Source organism: Dipodomys spectabilis, unplaced genomic scaffold, assembly GCF_019054845.1.
Source record: "Dipodomys spectabilis isolate Male_0828 unplaced genomic scaffold, ASM1905484v1 ptg000077l, whole genome shotgun sequence".
Classification (NCBI taxonomy): Eukaryota; Metazoa; Chordata; class Mammalia; order Rodentia; family Heteromyidae; genus Dipodomys; species Dipodomys spectabilis.
This window is the reverse complement of record NW_024870754.1, coordinates 707,694-730,362: the sequence shown is the minus strand read 5'-3', so window position 1 is coordinate 730,362 and position 22,669 is coordinate 707,694. Positions and strand designations below refer to the sequence as shown.

The 22,669-nt window shown below is 36.0% G+C and overlaps 1 protein-coding gene across 1 annotated transcript in view; it reads right to left on the bottom strand.

The window, feature by feature from the left end:
* The window catches only part of Pcdh19 (protocadherin 19), a gene marked incomplete at its 3' end in the record, with an annotated part of 67,888 nt that overhangs the window by 32,683 nt on the left and 12,536 nt on the right, over positions 1-22,669 (bottom strand). The window lies entirely within an intron of this gene.

Sequence of the window (22,669 nt, the reverse complement as noted above, 5' to 3'; positions counted from 1 at the left end):
AAAAATAGAATAATACAATATGCTGGTGTCAAAAACTGAGATAAAACATTAGTTGATATGCAATGTTAGTGTCAGAGAATAGTGTACATATGAATATTTTTCTGCACCTAGTAAAGCTATCTATTAGAATCATGATTTTTTCATACCATGTCTGGGCCACAGGACAGCAATACTGTTAAAGTTTAAGACACTACTCTACCAATAACTGCAGTGGAACTCAATAAACATTGTTTCAGTTGTGCTTCTATTTTTTTTTCATTCTGGAACAGAGAAATGCCATTTTAACAGATTGTCTTCTAAGGTGCTTTATGCCAAACACCACACTGGTTTTCGACAAGGAGTAAAACCAGCACTTATCCTTCATGTACATAGGCTTTCTTGTTATGCACTACTCTGCTCTGGGCCCATCTGAGGAGGCAGTAAAGTACTTGAAGACAAAGATTAATCAGCATGCATTTTTGTAAACCCTAGTAGACATAGCCCAAACTCTAGTGTACATTCCACATAGCTGAAGTAAACTGGATCTGTAAGGAAGTATGGCTGTCTAAGGATCTGAAATCTGAGATCAGGGTTTGTAGCGAGCTGTGCATAAGAGAATGTGTAAGAAAAGTGAAGTTCTGAGTGTGTAGTGACTACAGAGGAGAAAGAGAATTTGATATTACGCAGCAACAAACACAACTTAACAAGCAGCAACCCGTGTAAGAGAACCTAATACTCTACACATTGTGTAGAGAACCTAATACTCTATACACTGCTAGGCAGTGAGGTGTAAGGGAATCTAATCTACTATGAATGGAAGGCAGCCTAATAAGGTTTGATGAGATTGGAAATGCAATGTTCTGAAGTAGAAGGAAACCCAATATAAACTAGTAGTGAAGAGGGAATGAGCTTTGGTGATTAACCAGATTGGTCACTGGAAGTTTTCCTTTGTTCTAAAAACACAGATCAAGCTGGATAAGTATTCAGTCCAGGATTGCAAGTCTTTTCAGAAAGGGCAGAAATGACCCTGACTACACAAACACTTTTCTGAAGTTCTTCATTTATACCACACAAACCAAGGAGTAGCCTGGGCCCAACTCCCAATCCTGCTCCCACTGTATAGAAGCCATCCAAAAGCAAGCAAGCTGGCAAAGTCTCTTGCTCCATCAAAAACAGTTACTGTGTTAAATGTCCTTTGTGTTTAGATTATTAGGGCTTTTCTGGCACAGAAGGCAATGCTTGTATTGGATTTTTAAGCTAACATGCAAGGTGCCCACGTGGATCTTTGAGACAAGGGTGACACCCCAGAGCCCTAAAGAGAAAAGTTGAGAAAGCATTTTAGTAGAAAATTATTCTGTAGTTTTAAATAACCTGTTCTGTGCAACTCTTTTCCAAACTTGTAAACAGTAAGGAAATTTGCATAAAAAATAGCCTTTAGGAGCCATTACTATAATTTATGAGGAGGTACAACTATGCCTGATGCTTTATAATAGGCAGAATATAATAAACTAAAGCTTTTCCATTCTTCATATATAGCTATGCTTGTAAGACTGGCTGGTTATAAAGCAGCCTCAAATTGTGTTAACATGCTAGCCAGTAAAACCCCTAGCAGCCAGGAAATTCTTTATGGCACCAGAATTGTTTACATACACTGGAACAAAAGTTAGGTTAAGACATCAGAAGGAGATAGGCACTAGAAGCAGATGAATGTGACGTCTGTGGGCTTTTGTCAGAAAACTACTAAGCTGCACACTTCCTTACTCCCTGCAGCTGGGCCCTGGATGTCTTCTCTGATTATGTCATTGACAAAAACAAGCCTCCACTTTCGTCAGCAATGCGATGCCAAGACATCTTTGGAGAAGCTTAAACTAGCTCTCCTTTGCCTCTCACACACCATCCACAGAACTGTCAAAGACATATGTGAATTGTTCTCTGCGGCCAGAGATATCGGAGGCAGACAAGGCGCAGCTGGATCTTCTGACCTTGGCCAGAGTGAAGAGGGCACACAGTTAAGAGAAGACAGTCTTCTTTGGACTTCAGCAAGGGGCATATTCAGTGAAAAAGTCAGATTTGGAAAAAGCTGTATCTCCCCCGTGGCCACATCATCTTCATTATTAGGACACGTCAGGAAGCCGGGCAGCTGCTAGCAGGACAACAGCCTGGGGAAAGCATTGAAAAGGAGCCCAGACTGTCTGCTTTGCTATTGGCAAAATGAGTCCTTTCCAAACGAGTCACGTAGGGTACCAGCAACTCTGAGATCACACACACACACACACACACACACACACACACACACACACACACACAGAGTTTCCTCCCAGATCTCTGGAACACAATCTTTTTTTTTCTCTCCTTATCTAAACAGTAGCCTTTTCCCACCTTTACAAAATAGGTGGAGAATGGCTGTGCTTGATGTGAATATTACAAAGAGAAAAACGCCAGAATGCATCTCTGTCTCTGAGGAATGTAAAGATGAGATAAAGACAATGAAATTACTGTGGCCAGAGGAAAAAAGAGCTAGATTTTGGTGCATCTGTGCGCCCTCTGCTGACTATCAGGCAGAACTTCACAAAAAAAACAGCAAGTAAAGAGAGAAAAGAAACTGGAAAAAAACAGAAAGGAAAGTGCCATTTCTTCTCTGGGGAAAATCTGCTGTCTTTGAATCTAGAAGGATAATGAAGAACAATTCCTGGTTTTACTATCTATCAAGAACAGCCATAAAAAAGATGGAATCACAAATATTGCTTTGATCCTTCTTTCATTCCTAGCTGTAAATGTGACTAGTTAAGGCTTGTATGACTTACAAATGTCACCTTACTGAGCTATATCTGCATATGGCCCACAAACACAGAAGGGGGCAGAGAGACATCTATATCAAAGGCCATTGAGCAGAGAGACCAGGACAATGGATTTGAACTGCAAACCATCCATCTGAATCTGGCTGCAGGCTGCTTCTACCTTTACATTGAAATAGATTATTTCCACAGCTGCTTTTCTGAAGTGAATTTGCTTTCTCCAGAATTCATATTAGATTCTTGCATTACTATCACTACCATCCTGCTAAGCCTCTTTTCCACATTTTTAACCAATAGCTGTGCGTTGGATTCAAAACTTCGGCTGCAGACTATCTTTTGTTGGGGAAAGGAGGACAGCTTCTGAGATCAGGCCAAGAATGTAATTCCAGACACCTACCTCAACAGCCACACTGCTACTATCCATGTGGTGATATAATCCTGCTCACCCTTGAAAGGTGAGCTTAAATATTACCTCCTGAGTCTCCCAAAATTGGTGGGCTTCCTCTATTTTTCTCTTTCGTAAAAAAAAGTGCTCTTTACTTTCACGGCACTGTAGTTTCATATCAGTAGTGTTTTGTCTCCTCATTCCATGAAGGTAGGACCTATGACCACTGTTTAACTAGTAGCTAGAATACTAAGAGCAGGGCTAGTAGTAAAGTGAATGTATATACTTATTATGTATGTGTGTGTGTATATATATATATATATATATACAATATTCACTCCAAAGCAAACAAATCTACTCAAAAAAGGAATGTATAATATTGAACATCCCTTAAAAACATTTTGAAATATTTCCCCTAAAATTTCTGTTCTCTGGTTGTTATTCCTCCCAAATATCCAGATATACTTAGGCACTTTGAGAAATGCTGACAGAAATCTTATACCATCACCTGCTTTTTTCCAATCACCTTTAATACTATTTTCAAATTCAAAATCAATAGTTTTTCCTGCTACAACTTATCACTGCAAGTACTTATGCTATGATTATTTAATTTTGCAAAACAAGGAATCAATAAAACACTATATTGATAACATAATTCCATTATATCCTATAAATAGTCCATAGGTTGTTACTGAACCAATTAATATTGAGCTCTATGTAGTCTCATTTGGTCTTACAGTCATATATAGTATTTACAAAGTCCATTGTTCAGAAATAAAACACTCAGAATTATCAGATCTGTTTCAGGTTCTAAGAAGTCTTTTTCTTGCTCTACTTTAAAATAAAGCACTTGGTTAAATTGCACTCACTATACAATATATAAAGGCTGAGGCCTAAAACAAATGTTTATCATTTTTAAATCCTCTTCTTATTAGTAGATGAGCAAATATGTAATATTACCAAACAACAAATGTTTAACATTAGGAAGAAAAAGCTAGAAGGTTTTAGCTTAGTGGAATCTCATATTCCTTATTGTAAAATGGGTTAATATAATCAATCCACCAACAAAGAGAGCTAAAGTCTTCCCTAGAGTACATATCTACTATCATTAAGCACATCATTGGACAAACTGAAACTTCAGTAAGAACAAACCTCTTCTGGTCATTGAAAATAGATTATTTTTCTCTGCTACTCAAGACAGTGAAATTAAATTTCATTTGGGGCTAATGTTTACTTGATTTGCTGTGAAGTTTTCTCTTCTTGGCTCACATCCCATAGAGTTTTTTAGGTGAACTGTCAAGGTTAGGGAGCACAGTGTATATGATCCACTTCTCGCTGCTACATCATTATCAATCACTGAATTACTTTTCACTTGAACGAGAAAACAAGGGAAATCTGTTTCGCTGCACAAAACAGAACTGCTTCTAAAATTACTTTAAAAGGAACTATCCACCTGACATGAATCATTAGATCAGCTTTGTATTTTGCACATTTCACAATACTTAGGATGATGTAATATGTGCAATTACACATGAGCAACTAGAAAGTTGTCATCCAAAATAGCTACAGCACAGCTGAGGTTTACTCTAGGTCTGTGGTTTCAAGCAAAGTAACAACCTTCGCCACACACAATACAAATTCAAGGAAACCCTGAGCTGCATCTGGATATCATTTTAATTATGTGTGCATAGAGTACAGCTCTATAAAATTAGGGGAAAAAATCAACCTATATTTAAATGAAAAGAAAGCAGTTGGTACTCAACTACTAACTCTACAAAGAACAATATCTAGTCATTTAAAAGGGTAAACTGGTGTACCAGGGCTACATACAACCTGATTGGGAAGTAGCTGAAACCAGCTACCTATTATTTTGTTGGCAATTCACTTACAGTAAGTAGGCATTTGACAGCATTCACACATGCCATTAAGGTTAAATACTATAGTGAAATTTAGTTTTTGTTCTCTTTCCTTTCCCAAGCCTCCAAACCCTTCCCTAAAGCCATCCAAAAATATAAATTGGTCCCCAAATAGTCAAAGGGGAAGGCAAATCCCTTCTCAAAGCCCCTGTATTTCATCCCCAGATTGAGAAGGAAGTATAAAATAAGCGTATACAACAGATAGCAAGAGCTACTTTTTTGGGTGGAAAGAAGGTTTATGTGGGACAAAGCACAGTCCTGAGAACACAAGCTCATATATTCTTCACCATGAACTGGATATTTAAAATTCATTTGTAAGTCACTTGCATGAAAGCAAAAAGAAAAGCCAGTGGCTCTGAAATAGAGTCTAGGTCTGTGGAAGAAGCAGGTCACAAGAGAAGAAAGGGTCAGTTAGTATTTATTAAAGTGCAGGTCACAACCTCAAGCCTGTGGTCCATGAAATTGCCATCTCCCAAGTTTCCTACCTAATGGAGATGCCCAGCACAGAGTCACACAGGAGAAAGGTTGAAAATGCCAGATTAAGGCCTAAATTGATACCCACTGACTCTGGTACGAAAGCACTAAAGATAACATCAGAAATGGGTTTGGGCTCTCTTGACAGCACATCCAGCTAACTGGTTCATGAAGGACTACCTCCAGCTTCACACTTTAACTGGAGATAGGTGTTACAGTAAAGAACAATTACAAAATCTTGAAGAATCAATTAGTGGGGAGAATAAATATTGTCATGGAATAATCTTGTATTACTAAGAAGCAGAAAAGTATGCTGAAGTGGAATGTATTTGCATTATTGAAGGGAGCCAATTGGAAGTTTTCTTAATTTCATGATTGGATTGGGTTGACCTCTTGTAGTACATCAGCAGGGGTGATAAGAATTTGTTTACCTCATCCAAAAATTCATATGGAACAATAAAAGACCCCGAATAGCAAAAACGCTCCTCAACGGAAAGAACACTGCTGGAGGAATATCAATGCCAAATTTCAAACTCTACTATAAAGCCATAGTAATCAAAACAGCTTGGTATTGGCATAAGAACAGACCTCAGGACCAATGGAATAGAATTGAAAACCCAGAAATGAACCTACAGACCTATAGCCATCTAATCTTTGATAAGGGAGCTAAAACAATAGAATGGAAGACAGACAGCCTCTTCAGTAAATGGTGCTGGCAAAACTGGTTAACTACATGTAGAAAACTAAAGCTAGATCCTTATATATCACCCTGCACCAGAATCAACTCCAAATGGATCAAAGACCTTGAACTCAAAGCAGACACTCTGAAAACATTACAGGATGGAATAGGAGAAACCCTGGGTCTCCTTGGCTCAGGCCGAAATTTTCTGAATAGAGACCCGGAAACACAACAAATCAAAGAAAGGCTGGACAAATGGGATTGTATAAGGTTGCAGAGCTTCTGCAGGGCAAATGACATAGCTAGCAAGATCAATAGAAAGCCCACGGACTGGGAGAAGATCTTTACTAGCCATACAACGGACAAGGGTCTCATATCTAAAATATACTTGGAACTCAAAAAATTAAACCACCCAACAACAAATCCTCAAAGAAACAACTGCCCAATAAGTAAGTGGGCGAAAGACTTAAAGAGAAGCTTCTCTGAAGAAGAAAGAAGGATGGCCAATAGACACATGAAGAAATGTTCAACATCCCTAGCCATAAAAGAAATGCAAATCAAAACAACATTGAGATATCACCTCACTCCAGTTAGAACAGCAAAAATCAAGAACTCTAACAACAACAGATGCTGGAGGGGATGTGGACAGAAAGGAACCTTACTTCATTGTTGGTGGGAATGTAAACTTGTTCAACCACTTTGGAAAGCAGTATGGAGGTTCCTCAAAAGACTCCACATAGAGCTCCCCAATGACCCAGCAATCCCACTTTTGGGCATTTACCCAAATGATCACAAACAAGGCCACACTAAAGCTACCTGCACAACTATGTTTATTGCAGCATTATTTACCATAGCTAAGACATGGAACCAACCCAGATGCCCCTCAGTAGATGAATGGATCAAGAAGATGTGGTATATATACACAATGGAATTCTATGCCTCCATCAGAAAGAATGACATTGCCCCATTTGTTAGGAAATGGAAAGGCTTGGAAAAAATTATATTAAGTGAAGTAAGCCAGGCCCAAAGAAACATAGGTCCCATGGTTTCCCTTATTTGCAATATCTAGTATAGGTATGAGTCAAGCGGAAAAAGTCAGATAATGTGATGTTAGGAAAATGAACCCTTTAATATGTATTTTAATGTTTTTGTTTCTTTCATGCATGTATTTCTAACGCATTTATAAGATTATTTCTTTGTTGCTTTGTATGTCCCTCCCCCACAGTGTAACCCCCGCTTTCACTATATTTGATGTTAGTATAACCTGTGGAGGAGATGGGGACAAACAAGTCGTTTAAGGATTCAGGTGGACCTGTTGCAACAATGAGAAGTACAAAATGTCATGTCAAAACCAGCTTTACAATGTCGGTGGGGGGGGGGGGGGGTGGGGGGGTATGATTGGGTGGGAGGGAGGGGGGAGGCTGGGAAGGGAGGTGAAGGGTAAACAAAGGAGGAGGCTGCAATGCTTGGTAAGAAATGTATGCATTATCCTGCCCATGTAACTGTAACCCCTCTGTACAGTATGTTCTCAAATAAAATAAAATAAAATTTAAAAAAAAAAAAAAAGAATTTGTTTACCTCTTTCCAGATTGAAAGATAAGAATTAAATATCTTCCTAGGTAAAAAGAGAAAAATGATGAACTACTCAACATTTATTGAAAGTTTCCCAGGTGCCTGAGCTAAAACACTCATATGAATGCTCACTAAAGAAACTGTAAGGTTGATATTATTCCTCCTATTTTGTAAATGGGGTATAAGAAGGACAAAGTGAAGGTAGCTTTTCTAAAGACAATAAGCTAGGGAACCTGAGTTCTAAAAACAAAGATTCAATAAATCAAAACAACTAGTACATAAACACTCAAGTGACAAGCCATGTCCAAAAGCAAGAAGGGTTTGAGACAAAGTATAGATGAACAGGTGAGGAGTTCTTTTACATACTCATTTTATCTGATTAGAAAATGGAAGGCAGGAAAAGCATATTAAAAATAAAAGAAAAAGACAATAAGAAAGTCAGAAATAATCTGAACAAGAAATATAAAGAAAATATAAACATACTGGCTAGATTAGAATAATATAGACTAAGTGAAAAGATGCCATACATCTAGCTAAAAATCATACTCTCACATATTTCCAAAATCTCAATAACAGTAATCTTTCTAATTTAACAGGATTCTAAAATTCATCTGAAAGAATAAACAAAAAACTAAAATATAGTTCAAAAAGCAAAGAATAAGGACAAGGTATCCCCATGACCTATTAAAAATTGTTTATAAAGCATCAATAATTAAATCAGTTGTAGTAGTAACAGAGTAGACAGATCAGCGTAAAAATGCAAGAGTAGATTAGAAAAGTCCCCAGCCTACATTAAAACTTACCAAGTAATGTTTTTAAAAATACCAGGAAACAGTGGGGAAAGAGGAAATATAAACAATAATTACTATGAAGTCAACCAACTAATTAGTTAGAAAATATTTTTAAATTACTACCTCCAACTATATGCTAAAATAAATTCCAAATGAATTAAAATTTTAACAAAACATTCATAAAAATACTGGAAGAAAGTTAATATGTATAAAATCTCTGGATTTTGAGAGTTTCACAATTTAAAAATAGCCAAAGAAATCACAGATTAACATTCTAAAATAAGTGTATACAAGTAAAAGTCATATAATAGAAATTTGGAGTAGCTCAGTGGTAGTGTGCTTGCCTAGTATGCTAAATTCTATGAGTTTAATCTCTAGCACCACACAAAAAATATACAATGAACTGAACAAAATAAATGCAAGAAGGGATAGATATATGGTTATTCGTTGCTGTATTATTTGAAACAACAAATAATGAAAGCAAATTTCTCAGTAAAGAAATGAAAATTAAAGCTAAAATTAGATATCCATTTGCATCTATAAAACTAACCATTCTCCCTCCCTCCCTCTCTCCTGTTCTCTCATTTGTCATTCTCCCAACAAGTACATATTCTAATTAATTTCCTGTTTATCCTTCCATACAATTTCATACATATATAAGCAAATAAAATATGTGATTTTTATTTCCATCCTTTTCTCATACAAATGATGAAGCCATTTGAGTCTTCCTTCTATTTCATTAGCAATATACTTACAGATCTTTGCATATAATATATAAAACTGTTTTTAAAACATTTCAGTTTGAAGTGGTGATCACAGATCTAATCCCAGATACTGTAAACGTGTGTGTGTGTGTGTGTGTGTGTGTGTGTGTGTGTGTGTGTGTGTGTGTGTGTGTATTGCGTGGGGGGGGTGAGTGAGAGAGAGAGAGAGAGTGAGTTTGTGGTCTGTGTTTTCTCATGTGGTTAAGTATATCCAAATGATGAATTTCCTAAAAGAGAAATTGCTGGGTTAAAGCAAATAAGTGTTTACAATTTTGAGAGAGATTGAAAAATTGCCTTCCACTGGGACATGTACCAATTTATACTGCCACCAAGAATGTATGAGACTGCCTGTTTCTCCAAAGTATTACCTACTGGCAATGATATTTAAAATTATAATAATGGGGCTAGAGGTGTAGCTCAGTGATAGAGAGCTGGCCTTGTGTGATTAATGCCCTAAGTCCACCTCCAAGTAATTCACAAGAGAGATGATAATATGCTTTATGAGTATAGTAAAATAAGTTTGTATACACTGTTAGTAGACAGGTACAATGGTACAACTTTTCTGGTCAAAACACTACAAATCTTTTAAGCATATAAATCCTCAGAAGAAGTGATTTCATTTCTAGAGTGTTCTAAGAAAACAATTAAAACACAGAATTATTGTAAAAGGATATCTGTCATAGCTTTATTTATATGATACAAAAACTTAAACGACCTCCAAATTTAGTGTTAGGGGCTGAGTAAATGTATTCTCTATCAGTGGAACAGAAAACAATTTAACAACTAAAAATATCTTGCTTATACATATTTTCTAATGACAAATAAAAAGTCATGATATAAACATTGAAAAGAGTAGAATAATTCCAACCACAATTTTATTTTTATAAAGTTTTTATTGTGAAAATACTGTACAGAAGGGTTACAGTTACATGAGCAAGGTAATGAGTCCATTTCTTATCAAGCATTGTTGCCTCCTCCTTTGTTTTTCCCCTTACCATACCTTCCCTCCCACCTCCACAACTAACCTCCCCACCCCACCAACCCCCCGTCTCCCCTCCCCCGCCTAAATGTAAAGTTCGTTTTTCAACATAGTGTCTTGTACATCTCATTGTTATAATGGGTCAACCTGTATCCCTATTTAAACCTTTTGTTTTTTCCTTCCCCTCCCCAAATTATACCAACATCAAATACAGTGAAAACGGGTTATACCATGGAGGAGAAACATACAAAGAAACAAAAAAAAATCACGTGGTACCTTATAAATACGTTAGAAACAATAGCAAGAAGAAAAAAAAAAACACTTGTGTCCCTATCTTGGGATTCATTTCCCTTAACTTCATCTTATCTGGTCATATGTACATAGCTTTTGATGTTTTCTGTTTGTCCCTGACATATACTAGTTATTGCAAATAAGGTAAATCATAGGGTCTATGTTTCTTTGGACCTGGCTTACTTCACTTAATATAATTTTTTCTAAGTCTTTCCATTTCCCAACAAATAGGGTGATGTCATTCTTTCTGATGGAGGCATAGAATTCCATTGCATACATATACCACATTTTCTTGATCCATCCATCTACTGAGGGGCATCTGGGTTGGTTCCATAATGCTGCAATATACATTACCCAAATGATCACAAACAAGACCATACTAAAGCCAACCAAATTTTAAAACATTAAAACTATGACAGTTTCTTCTCATTAGTTAATCAAATATTTGTGGAGAATTTATTTTGAGCCAGGCACTGACAGAAAGTTAATTGTGGTTAACCAAGAATGGTAAAATATGGATGATTTTCCAACTTCCTTAAATATTTCTGTACTTTATATTTTATCCCTCAATGGATACAAATTGATTTTGTAAGTAATTAATAAAACAATGATAAAAGATAAAAGATACTGCAACCCAGACTTCTTTCCCCCAGAGATGGACAGATTATTTTTAAATAAAAAGCAAGTGAGAACCAAATACTATATACTATATTTACAAGTTCATAACCTTAACAGATGTGTCTTTAAAGGCATCAACCCATTGAGACTAGTATTTGTTGCAAAGACATTGTATATCTATATTTCCCTTCATGGTTCAATCTCCCTCAGACTGGCACTGCTAAATAAAAACATTTCAGCCACAATATCCAATTCTCTTCCTAGGTTCTAGGCAACACCATCATACAGTGTAATGGGTGAAGGGACTTAATTCCTTTTGCATTAAAGAATTAAAAGATAGGGAAGATTCTCTTCCATTTTTAGTCCCTTCAGATGGCCCCACTCACACACAAAAAATGCAATAATTATTCTTATCAAATTCTTCCTTTTATCATGAGCAAACTTATCATTTGAATCTAAAATGATCTAGATAAATGACTGAGTATAAAACAAATGCAGTCTTACTGAAGGCCATGGTCTCCACTAATCCAAAGGAGTGACTACACAGGCCACAAAGGGCTTCCTGTAGCAGGCAAACACTTTACCCACTATCAGGGTGATGTTGTACCACCCTCTCTTCTACTAGCTATGGGGTAGGGGTGTTACGTTTCTGTGTTGTTTTTTGTTTTATGAAATTTAACATTTTAAACGTAAATGCAGTGCTTAATATGAGAGATTTTAAAGAAATGTTCCAAAGGATATATGTGTGTTCAAAAGTAGAAGAGGAAACAATAGAATTAATTTGCCTTTCTTCAAAGTATTGAATCCACTCCATTAGAAAAAGAGTACACTTAATCAAGATTGAATTTGAAATTTTTAGCATCTTAATGACCACGTTTTTGTACCTTTTATTGCAAATTGTACCTTTTATTGCAAATTGTTCAGACTATCATGTCCATGCATGATATATGCATCAGAACCATAGATCAGGAACATGAACTCAATATTAGAGGATATTATAATGATCTCCCATCAAATTGTCCCACTTGGTACTGAAAAAATATTTTACCAAAAGTGGCCCTTAAATAAAGTCTATATATCTTTGTAGTACTCAAATTGTGTACAGGTTGCAGTTAACTGTCACTATTTTTAAATATCTCATCCTAAAAATAAAAGTTGTAAAAAAATAAAATAAAATAAGAGTGAATTGGGCTGGGAAGGTGGCTCAGTGGCAGAGTGCTTGCCTTGCATGCATGAGGCCCTGGATGCAATTCCTCAGTACCACATAAGCAGAAAAAGCCAGAAGTGGTGCTGTGGCTCAAGTGGTAGAGCACTAGCCTTGAGCTGAAGAGTTGAGGGACTGTGCCCTGGCCCAGAGTTCAGGCCCCATGACCAAAAAATAAAATAAAAACTAAAAAGTTGTAAACAAGCTGTCTAATGCTGATGAGATAAAGCTAATTTGGGTATGCATATAAGCAAGAAGAATGAAGGAGGAAAATATTTTTCTTAACATTATTTCTCACATTTTAAAAGTAAGATACAAGAGTTAGTTTTAAAATATAAACTTTCATACCTGTTATCAATTGAGAGAGAACTCAAAAAGAAAAAAAGAAAACTGGCCCATGTAATTGTAACCCCTCTGTATGGTATTTTCACATAAAAAAGAAAGAAAAAAGAAAACTGATATGATCCAATTAAAAAGTGAAAATAAGGAACATATCTATTCTATTCCTCTTTAAAATAACTTATACATCCAGTCTACATCATCTCTTTAGCCTTTAATACTTACTGTGTAGTACTCTAGTTAATGTTTTAAACAATTATTTTCATAACTTCAAAAAATATATGCTATGTGTAAAATAATTGGAAATTAGAAGGGTATATATAAAAAGTAAACATTTCCTAGTTTCTAAAACCTGAGATTATTTAATGCTTGGTAATTCTCTTTAATGTCTTTGGGGAAGGGGTATGAGTAAATGTGAGTATATTTTATTGAAGTGAATCTGTATGTGTGATTTGCTCTTTTGCAATTAATGTGTACTCTGAGAATTTTAATTTGTTATTTAATTTGCTTCAACAGAATATTATTATGATTGTGTATATGCCAGTCTTAGGGCTTGAACTCAGGGTCTGAGCACTGACCCTAAACTTTTTAGTTCAAAGCTAGCAGGCTACCACTTCAGCCACAGCTTAATTGGTGATTAGAGTCTCATAAATTTCTCTGCCATGTTCTTCATATCTCAGACTCCTGAGTAACTAGGATTACAGGTATGAGCCACTGGCATCTGGCTCAAGATATTGTTTTAATGGCTTTGCAGCTTATTTGTATTTAACATATTTAACCATCCACATAATGACATTTACATGTTCTTGATGACATATTTTTATAAATCATATAGATACTAACAACACTGTACATAAGTTCCTATGCATGGCTCATGCCTGGAATCCTAGCTACTCAGGAGGCGGAGATCTGAGGATCATGGTTCAAAGCCAGCCTGGCAGGAAAGTCTGTGATACTCTTATCTCCAATAAACCACTAGAAAACTAGAAGTGGCACGGTGGCTCAAGTGGTAGCACACTCGCCTTGAGTTGAAGAGCTGAGGCACAGCGCCTAAGCCCATAGTTCAAGCCCCACAACCAAAAAAAAAAAAAAAAAACAGATCTAAAGTAATTTCTTTAGCATGTATTTCAGAAGTTTCTTAGAAAAGGTAAATGTTTTAGGGCCTTTAATGTGTTGTTAAATTTCTCTCAAGAAAGATTTCATTAATTCATCAACTATATGCCATGTAGTGGTATATCATAATCATGCCTTTGCCACCACTATGTACTTTTTAATCTTTGGTAATTAGATAAATTAAAAAATAATGTCTGTGACTCCCTTAATGTGAGGTGATGGATTGTTTAGGACAAAATTGTAAAGACTTTAGCTTTTCTTTTGTACACTTCTGTGTTGCTTCACATTTTAAAAATAAGTATACATAGTTTAGAGATAGGGGATGTGGCTCAAGTAGTAGAGTATCTATCAGCATAAATCCTTAAGTTTAAACCTGAGTGCTGAAAAAAAAGAAAAAGTATCATAGTTTGGGGAATTAGAAATTAATAATGGCATTTCATTTAATTACTAAAACTGAAATTTCATGTCCATTGACCATTGTATGGCTCCTCTGTGAATTACCTATTTGTGGTGTTTTTCTTTTTGTTGATTTTTTGGTTTTTTTCTTTGTTGATTTTCAATTATTCTTTATATGTTAAGATATATGTATGTATATGTGTATATATATATTATATATATATATATATATATAATGGAATTCTTTGCCTCCATCAGAAAGAATGACATCACCCCATTTGTTAGGAAATGGAAAGACTTGGAAAAAATTATATTAAGTGAAGTAAGCCAGGCCCTATGGTTTCCCTTATTTGCAGTAAGTAGTATATGTCTGGGACAAGCAGAAAACATCAAAAACTATGTACATATGAGCAGATAAGATGAAGTTAAGTGAAATATACCCCACGATAGGGATACAAGTGTTTTTTTTCTTGCTTGCTATTGTTCCTAACCTACTTATAATGTACCACGTGATTTTTTTGTTTCTTTGTATGTTCCTCCCCCATGGTATAACGCCTGTTTTCACTGTTTTTGATGTCGGTGCCCTGCATCTTGTATATACACTTCTCTAACTTGTGGAGGGGAAGAGAAAAAAAAACAAAATGCTTAAATAGGGATACAGGTTGACCCATTGTAACAATGAGATGTACAAGACACTAAGTTGAAAAACGAACTTTACAATTTAAGCAGGGAGTGGGGGAGTGTAGTTTTGGAGGTGGGAAGGAAGGGACGGTAGGGGAAAAACAAAGGAGGAAGTAACAATGTTTGATAGGATATGTAGTCATTACCTTGCTCATGTAATTGTAACCCCTCTGTACAGTATTTTTACAATAAAAAACATATTTTTTAAAAAAGATATAAATGTCCCTTATTTGAAATGCTTTTCCTGATTTTCCTTCAGCAATCTTAATTCTTGGCAGAATAAGTATTCCTTATACTTGCTAATTTATTTTTCATATCACTAACATTTTATCTATTTATTTGTCCCCACCTATAATAATGTAAACTCATTGGGAACAGATGCTTTGTTTTGTTCACTGTTGTCCCTAGTACTTTGAATAGTGACTAGAATATTATAAGCACTCTACAAATATTTATAGAGATAATTGATGAATTCAAAACATAAGATTCTTGTTTAGAATGCAATGGAATGGTAGTTGTCAGGACTTGTAGGTTAGAAAAATTGGAATACATTGATCAAAGATACCAAGTTCCAGCCATGCAGATAAATTCTGGAAATCTAATATTCAGCACAGTGGCCACAATAGATAACGTTTTTTTATTTTTAATTGTCAACATTATAACCACTTACTTAAAAATGGCAACTATATGAGATTATGTATATTAATTAGTTTGACTGTGATGATTATTTCAAAATTAATACAGATATCAAACTGCAGTATAATTTTTATTTCACTTATAAAGTTAGGAGACATACAGACATTACTAAGTTTTATTTATTCGGAGCTACTGGTGTTTTTCTTTCTGTTCATTTTTGCTGCTGTGAGGCTCCTGAATTCCTTTTCAAAATCAGGCATTTGTTTTCTTCAGATCATATCATCAAGTTTTTCTCTTTAAGTCATTAAACTGTGTAGAACTTATTTTGTCACATAATGAAAAACAAAATGTTTTTCTAATTGTTAGCTAATTACCAGGTACTATTTAATGAATATACCGTGCTGTCTTCCATTGACTTAAAGAAAATATACTTGCCCTCTTGTCTCCTCAGTGACAATCTAAGCCATGGGCTTAGACACTGATTATACTTCCTCTGAATTGCTCAGGAATGAGAACAAGGATGATCAGTAAAAGACGATCTATATATAGTTGATGGCTGGATGAATGGATAGATGTTTTCAAATCAAAATATTTTTCTTGAAAACATCCTTATTCAATAGTAAGTCCAATCACTAAATTCTGGGTGTAAATTATGGTACTGATGAGCTAAACTCATCAGTAACAAAAATACTTAATACACACCCTGAATTTAAGCACAAAACAAAATTTTAATACATATGCAATTAGCCCTGCCCTCAAGTAACTCCTACAAACAATCCTTCAGGGCTTTTCTTGTAGACCAGAGTTTCTCACAGTTGTGTCTACTGATTTCTCCTTCCCTCCAACACTGCACATGATTCCATGAAATAAATGGATTGCTTTGATGTAGACAACGCCCTGCTGAATGCAACTCGCCAGCCTCCAACATGCCTTGGGTTTAATAATTATGGAATCCAATCAGTTTAAAAGAAAATCTACTGGGGCTAGGAAGGTGGCTCAGTGGTAGAGTGCTTGACTTGTATGCGTGAGGCCCCAGGTTCAATTCCTCAGCACCACATAAGCAGAAAAAGCCGGAAGTGGGGCTGACACTCAAGTGGTAGAGTGCTAGCCTTGAGCTGAAAGCTGAGGGACAGCGCCCAGGCCCAGAGTTCAGGCCCCACGACCGACCAAAAAAAAAAAAGAAAAGAAAAGAAAAGAAAATCTATTGCATTGTTGGTGGGAGTGTAAACTTGTTCAACCACTTTGGAAAGTACTATGGAGGTTCCTCAAAAGACTCCACATAGAGCTCCCCTATGACCCAGCAACCCTACTTTTGGGCATTTACCCATATGATCACAAACAAAACCATACTAAAAGCTATCAGCACAACTATGTTTATTGCAGCATTATTTTCCATAGCTAAGATATGGAACAAATCCAGATGCCCCTCAATAGATGAATGGATCAAGAAAATGTGGTATATATACACAATGGAATTCTGTGCCTCCATCAGAAGGAATGGCATTGCCCCATTTGTTAGGAACTGGAAAGACTTGGAAAAAATTATATTAAGTGAAGTAAGCCAGGCCCAAAGAAACATAAGTCCCATGGTTTACCTTATTTTCAATTACTGGTATATGTCTGAGACAAGTAGAAATGGTAAGGTAAGTTGATGTTAAGCTAAATGAACCCCAAGATAAAGATTCAAATGTTTTTTTTTCTTGCGATTGTTTCTAACATATTTATAAGATGATTTCTTTGTTGCTTTTTATGACCTTCCCCCACGGTATAACCCCTGTTTCACTGTACTTGATGTTGGTATAATTTGTGGAGGGGAAGAGGAAAAACAAATTGTTTAAACAGGGATACAGGTGGACCCATTGCAACAATGAGATGTACAAGACTTTACGTGGAAAAACGAACTTGACAACTTTGGCTGGGGGCGGGAGGGGGGAATGGGAAGGGTTGGGAAGGGGAAACAAAGGAGGAGGCAACAATGCTTGATAATAAATGTACTCCTTATCTTGCCCATGTAATTGTAATCCCTCTGTACAGTATTTTCACAAAAATAAAAAAGACAAAAGAAATGTACTCACTACCTTGCCCATGTAATTGTAACCCCTCTGTATGGTATTTTCACAATAAAAAAAAAAGAAAATCTACCTAATTTTTTGGCTCTCAAATAAAACCCCAAGTGCCCCATATTGACTCTGTAAAGCACAGTAATCCTCCTCCTATAGAATTAAATTAAAATAACAATAAAAATACATTTTTATTGAATTCTGGCTCTTTGCTGATAATCTATAGGGAATAACACTATGAGCAAAACCATGTTAAAACTTCCTCTCATGCCAACAAATCCCACAAAGAGAATGAAAATCAGTGAAATGTATTGTTAAGCATGAATTGCCACTAAAATATTTATCTCTGTTGGAAGATATTAAAATGAGGAAACTTTCAAAGTGGAAGCTTCAAGCAATTGCATTAGAAGTTGCATAATTTTGTTAGACTGACCTTAGAATGGAATAAAAAGTTGCTTATTTCCATAATGTTGGTCTTCATTGATATAAAAGGTTAGATAATTTATCATGATACATAAAACAGTTCTCAAGAATACTTAGCTTAAAAACAGACATCTTGGTGACTTTTAGCTCTGTGCATTTTTGGGTAGTATGATAATCAACATAATTTACATTTAAGCGAATTTCTGTTCACTAGAAAGGTCTAGTTTGCCAGACAAGAGCATTGTATCTTCTATTTATCCCTAGAACAAGTACAGACCAATTGAAACAAGGTTAGGATACTCACTGCTGTCTTATGACAAAACTCACTTTGGACAAGACTTTTTTTTTGCTATTACTTGAGTTTGAACTCAAACTTTGAGTTTATGTAAGCAGGCTTGTTTGTAAAGCTTGTGTTCTACCTCTTGAGTCATGCCCCTAGCCAGTTCTGTACTGGTTACAGAGATGGAATCTTAGAGACTTTTCTGTGTAAACTAGCTTAGAGCTGCAATCCTCCACATCCTCTCCTCCTGAGTAGTTGGATTAAGGGTATGAACCACAGGCATCCAGCTAAGAAGACATTTTTGAATGAAGAGATTGTTGAGTTTTGACACATATACTCACAGTAATGAAATTACACACTTAATATGTTGTCCTCATTTAAAAGCTAAAGTTGCTGTGTCACTCCTCAAGCCAATTCGGTTGCCCTCAATACCACCTACAGAGCATCTATTATCACCAATGGACTCAAAAGCAGCAGTCAGCCTTTCAAACCGCTGCAAAAATTCACAGCATTACTCTCCAAGGTAGAAGAGAATTTGGAGATACGCTGATCTTATCTCTTCACATATTGTTGTTGCACATTTAGTGCAGTTTGTCATTTGTTTGGATTTTTTTTAAGAATTCTCAATGTCTTAGATTCTTAGTAATACAGGTTTCCATAAGGTAAAGCTCCTTTTTATGAAGTTTTCAATTTTATTTCATTGGTTTTTGTTATTGTTATCAACCTTCTCCTCTACTTCAGAATTGTTCTCATTGGGGATAAAATGACTCCAGGTCAGCAGCACATGAAAAAGAAAATTCCTGCTACACTTTGGTAGGCTCAAAGTGTTACAAGCATCACATATATGTTTTTACCCCATCTTTCTAAATATGACACCATGTACAACTACAAACCTTTTCAGTTCTGGATTTTCCTCCATTTTCCATGCTCTTTCTTGGGGGTACCTGATGTATCAGATGTGAAAAGACCAAGCTCTTACATGTGATTCCAACGCTTCCCAGTACCATGATATTGTTAGCTTACCAGCTTTATACAACTTTGTTACAGCAATCACTATCTAGAGTTTGTGCAAAGATAGCTTAGTATTCTTACCATTTCTTGCATTTCCTTATGATATTTTTGGTGCAATAAAGCACACCCTTGAATGATCAGTAGAGGCAAAATTAGAAAGAGTGATCTAGAGGTGTAAGGACACACATCTCAGTAGCAAATTCACAAGCCACATCAAAAACCAGTATTTCATATGTAGATTTCTAAAGAGTCATGACTACTATAAATTGTTTTATAATTGAAAAACTAAGCAAAGTCTCACTATGGAAAAAATATTATTTAATATTAATATCCTCATGTTCTGTCCCCTAGCTCTTAAGAATAAACACTACCATTAACATACTCTATCACTTGAAAGTCTATACTTGAGAAAACAGAAACATACCAATTAAAGAAACAATTATTACAGTTAAGATCATAGTCAGTGCCTGTTGTATGAGTGAGATGCATCTATGTTACACCATGGCCTCTGTTCCAGGCAATACAGAATCGGAATTTAGTCTCCCAAATAATCATTACCTGTTACTCATATCCAAATATACCTAATTGTCTCTCCATTTTCAGAGCTCTGCTTCCTTCATGTATGTCAGGTTTCAAATATGAATGCTCTATTAGAGGTTTTATAGTTATTAAAAAATTGCTCAAAGGTTAAACTGATACCTACTGCTACAGTCTGACTTAGTCTTCTTATTCAGAAATCTCATGTAGAAATGACTTGCTAAGAAGCTATTCATCTTGAAAGTCCAAACTAGACTTTTTTAAGCCAAGTGAAATAAAGAGGAAGTGGACTTGAAACAAACTTAAGCCTGAAAGAAATAAAAAGAAAATCTAAGCCTCAAAAAACAATTTTCAGGAAATTGAAAATATTCACTATATGATATTCTTAAACTGGGGTTTAAGTCCAGCAATGACTATCTGACAGTTTCTTACCCAGAGCGTTCAATTAAAAATATTCCCAAAGATGGGCTGGGAAGGTGGCTCAGTGGTAGAGTGCTTGCCTTGCATGCATGAGGCCCTGGGTTCGATTCCTCAGCACCACATAAACAGAAAAAGCCAGAAGTGGCGCTGTGGCTCAAGCGGTAGAGCACTTGCCTTGAGCTGAAGAGCTGAGAGACAGCGCCTAGGCCCAGAGTTCAGGTCCAGGACCGGCAAAAATAAAAAAAATAAATAAAAATATTCCCAAAGAAATCTAACCTTGTGTTACACCATATTGGGTTTCCCTGGCCTCACATTTGGGGACATAACTTAGCTATAATTGGGTTTATGAACATTTGCTCAGAGAATCAACCAGCTGAGGGTCAAAAGAAGAAGGTACTCTGAGGATCAAAGATCATAGACATGTGTGTGATTGGTCCAGTCAGAAAAACTTAATCATCACAAAGGTAGATAAGTGACTGAAAGAAACTGATAACATCTGTTTGTATACTCTCTCATCTCTCTGTCTCTGTCTCTATCTCTCCTTCTCTCATCCCTCTTTGTCTGCCTCTCTCTCTCTCTCTCTCTCTCTCTCACACACACACACACACACACACACACACACACACACACACACACACACACACACTATGGAACTAACCTTTGAATTAAACTTTCTCCCTGCCAGATTACACAGGGAATCTATTTTGTTCAAAAGAGCAAACTACACAATCTGAGAAGAGGTATCTTTCATGCTCTGGAAATCAGATTTAGGAGCAAACATAATCCAGAAATCAGAGCCCGCCAAGGCCAGACTGGCTGGTGGCAATGAGCGAGAGCAGCTTGCCACAGAACAGACCAGATGGGGCCCAGTGGGAGACACTGAAAACTGGCCACCCTGGAACTCAGAAACTTAATGGAGCATCAGAAGACTATGCACATGAAGGCAGTGCTTAAGCATCTGACATTAAGATGGCCTGGTGCTAGTCCATGAACAGGGAGTTCAAGGAAAACATAAGCTTCACATGTAAATTTTTTTCCTGATTCTCCTAAATGCTTAAAACTCTAGATCCAAACACCTGCCTATCAATCTCTCTATCTTACTTTCATTTTTTTCTCAAAATTAATTTTCTCCATTCTCAATAAAAGAATTAAAAAAGGAAAGTTTCAAGATATCCCAGTGATTTTCAAAAGTAATTCTTAGATTCTGATCAATACAGAAAACCCTCATTGACTTGGGGAACTTTTAAAATAAAGGGTAGCAAAGCCATATCTTTTCAGAAAGGAGTTCAAGAAGAGAAGATAAAAAAATTCTTAAAACATTCATGGTAAGCTTCTGCTTTTTACAGTCACAAGTTTACAAAGGGTGGAAGAGGAGGAATGTGATAGAAAGAGAGAAGCTGTCATACTTTGTTATGATTTCTAAAATCTGAAGCAAATAGGAAATGTTAATAATTGTTAAATCTGAACCCTGATGACTCATGCCTGTAATCTCAGTACTCAGGAAGCTGAGACAAAATGAGTTCAAGCCCTGCCTGGGCTGAAGACCCAGGTGATTTCCAGACCAGTCTAGGCTACATAGTGGGACCCTTTAAAAAGAATCTGGATGACATGTATCTTGTTTTATTTTCTAGACCCTATATATTTTATCTGTTATATAACTGAATTTTTTAATTAACAGAAATTCAACCAGGAGTTAACTAGTGAGAATTCAAAGGCCAATTATCTGCCAAGGGAATAACAAATTAGCCCACCTTTCAAAGGTTTTGTTAATAAAACCTCACTTTAAGCAAACAAAAGACATGAAAATTTAGACACAGAAAAAGTTAAGAGTTGAATATTCCCATTACTTGAATCTTACAAGAAAGAATGTACTACAAGATTTATTTAAATATAAAATGGCCACCATTGTGGTTAACTTGGAGTCTAATTCACAAAACAAATACTGCCTAAGTGCACAGTTTCTTAGGAACACAACTACCTCTAAAGACCTGAGGGTAGATCCTCCTATATAATCCCTAGTTGATGTTGTTGTTTTATTTGCTTCTTTGTTTAGTTGCATAAAGAGAAGCAGCTTGGAAACTGCATCAGAGAGAAACAACCATCAAGCAACATTCCACTTCTAAGGCAAATGTGTGCCTTGGCAAGTCATTTGCCTCTTCCATTTTCATGACCATTGAATAGAAACACCAGTCCCTTCTAATAATTCTTCCAAGAATATTATTGAAGGTGTATGGTACTAGCCAATATTTTAAGCAAAATGCTGATTGAAAGCAAAAAAGTTTTCTGCAGGAGAGCCCAAGCTCCAAGAAAAGGTAGAGCTGCTCTT